Below are 3,092 nucleotides of genomic sequence, written 5' to 3'. Positions count from 1 at the left end.
TCTGACTTTTTGAGCTGGCGCCCCTGGTACTTTCAGACACTTTGTCATTTTTCCGACTTTTTGAGCTGGCGCCCCTGGTATTTTTAGACACTTTGTCATTTTTCTGACTTTTTGAGCTGGTGCCCCTGGTATTTTTAGACACTTTGTCATTTTTCTGCCTTTTTTTGAGCTGGCGCCCCTGGTACTTTTAGACACTTTGTCATTTTTCTGACTTTTTGAGCTGGTGCCCCTGGTATTTTTAGACACTTTGTCATTTTTTTGTTCTGACTTCAGCTCCTGCCCCATGTATTATTCCAGGCTCCCCTGCCTGCACAGCCTCCCCACACTTAAGCAGCCCTCCCCGGTGTGTCACACACACACACACACACACACACACACACACACACACACACACACACACACACACACACACACACACACACACACACACACACCTCTCTCACAAGCCCCTTGGTTCTTCATGATGCTCAGTAAAAGAGCCAGGCCTCCCTGCCTGCAAAGCCTCCCCACACTTAAGCAGCCCTCCCCGGTCACACACTTCTCTCCCAAGCCCCCTGGTGCTTCATGATGCTCAGTAAAAGAGCCAGGCCTCCCTGCCTGCACAGCCTCCCCACACTTAAGCAGCACTCCCCGGTGTCACACTCTTCTCCCAAGCCCCCTGGTGCTTCATGATGCTCAGTAAAAGAGCCAGGCCTCCCTGCCTGCGCAGCCTCCCCACACTTAAGCAGCACTCCCCGGTGTCACACTCTTCTCCCAAGCCCCCTGGTGCTTCATGATGCTCAGTAAAAGAGCCAGGCCTCCCTGCCTGCGCAGCCTCCCCACACTTAAGCAGCACTCCCCGGTGTCACACTCTTCTCCCAAGCCCCCTGGTGCTTCATGATGCTCAGTAAAAGAGCCAGGCCTCCCTGCCTGCACAGCCTCCCCACAATTAAGCAGCACTCCCCGGTGTCACACTCTTCTCCCAAGCCCCCTGGTGCTTCATGATGCTCAGTAAAAGAGCCAGGCCTCCCTGCCTGCACAGCCTCCCCACAATTAAGCAGCACTCCCCGGTGTCACACTCTTCTCCCAAGCCCCCTGGTGCTTCATGATGCTCAGTAAAAGAGCCAGGCCTCCCTGCCTGCACAGCCTCCCCACAATTAAGCAGCACTCCCCGGTGTCACACTCTTCTCCCAAGCCCCCTGGTGCTTCTTGATGCTCAGTAAAAGAGCCAGGCCTCCCTGCCTGCACAGCCTCCCCACACTTAAGCAGTACTCCCCGGTCACACACTTCTCTCCCAAGCCCCCTGGTGCTTCACAACCCTACCCCTAAAAGAACCAGGCTCCCCTGACCTGGAACCCTGACCCGCACTTAAGCACCCCTCCCCGGTCACACACTTCTCTCCCAAGCCCCCTGGTGCTTCACAACCCTACCCCTAAAAGAACCAGGCTCCCCTGACCTGGAACCCTGACCCGCACTTAAGCACCCCTCCCCGGTCACACACTCCCTCCCTGGGCCCCTCGGTGCTTCACAACCCTACCCCTAAAAGAACCAGGCTCCCCTGACCTGGAACCCTGACCCGCACTTAAGCACCCCTCCCCGGTCACACACTTCTCTCCCAAGCCCCCTGGTGCTTCACAACCCTACCCCTAAAAGAACCAGGCTCCCCTGACCTGGAACCCTGACCCGCACTTAAGCACCCCTCCCCGGTCACACACTCCCTCCCTGGGCCCCTTGGTGCTTCACAACCCTACCCCTAAAAGAACCAGGCTCCCCTGACCTGGAACCCTGACCCGCACTTAAGCACCCCTCCCCGGTCACACACTCCCTCCCTGGGCCCCTTGGTGCTTCACAACCCTACCCCTAAAAGAACCAGGCTCCCCTGACCTGGAACCCTGACCCGCACTTAAGCACCCCTCCCCGGTCACACACTCCCTCCCTGGGCCCCTTGGTGCTTCACAACCCTACCCCTAAAAGAACCAGGCTCCCCTGACCTGGAACCCTGACCCGCACTTAAGCACCCCTCCCCGGTCACACACTCCCTCCCTGGGCCCCTTGGTGCTTCACAACCCTACCCCTAAAAGAACCAGGCTCCAGGGCCCCACCAGCCGACCCCTGTTCCCCCACACTTAAGCCACCCTCCTCGGACTGAACCCTCCATCCGCACCCGCCAGAGCTCCGCGCCCCTGGTACTATAAAACACTCTGGAATAGAACCAGGCACCCTGGCCTGGCACTCTCGTCCGCGCTGGAACCCCCCTCACTGGTCAAGCACTCCAGTCCGAGCTGCCTGGTACTTGGTGATAACCACCAGGCTCCAGGGCCCCACCAGCCGACCCCTGTTCCCCCACACTTAAGCCACCCTCCTCGGACTGAACCCTCCATCCGCACCCGCCAGAGCTCCGCGCCCCTGGTACTATAAAACACTCTGGAATAGAACCAGGCACCCTGGCCTGGCACTCTCGTCCGCGCTGGAACCCCCCTCACTGGTCAAGCACTCCAGTCCGAGCTGCCTGGTACTTGGTGATAACCACCAGGCTCCAGGGCCCCACCAGCCGACCCCTGTTCCCCCACACTTAAGCCACCCTCCTCGGACTGAACCCTCCATCAGCACCCGCCAGAGCTCCGCGCCCCTGGTACTATAAAACACTCTGGAATAGAACCAGGCACCCTGGCCTGGCACTCTCGTCCGCGCTGGAACCCCCCTCACTGGTCAAGCACTCCAGTCCGAGCTGCCTGGTACTTGGTGATAACCACCAGGCTCCAGGGCCCCACCAGCCGACCCCTGTTCCCCCACACTTAAGCCACCCTCCTCGGACTGAACCCTCCATCCGCACCCGCCAGAGCTCCGCGCCCCTGGTACTATAAAACACTCTGGAATAGAACCAGGCACCCTGGCCTGGCACTCTCGTCCGCGCTGGAACCCCCCTCACTGGTCAAGCACTCCAGTCCGAGCTGCCTGGTACTTGGTGATAACCACCAGGCTCCAGGGCCCCACCAGCCGACCCCTGTTCCCCCACACTTAAGCCACCCTCCTCGGACTGAACCCTCCATCAGCACCCGCCAGAGCTCCGCGCCCCTGGTACTATAAAACACTTAGAATCAGATATGATGGCA

Source organism: Leuresthes tenuis, unplaced genomic scaffold (genome assembly GCF_036924035.1).
Source record: "Leuresthes tenuis unplaced genomic scaffold, fLeuTen1.0.hap1 SCAF_234, whole genome shotgun sequence".
Classification (NCBI taxonomy): domain Eukaryota; kingdom Metazoa; phylum Chordata; class Actinopteri; order Atheriniformes; family Atherinopsidae; genus Leuresthes; species Leuresthes tenuis.
The sequence above is the reverse complement of the archived record's forward strand: the minus strand, read 5'-3'. Positions refer to the sequence as shown.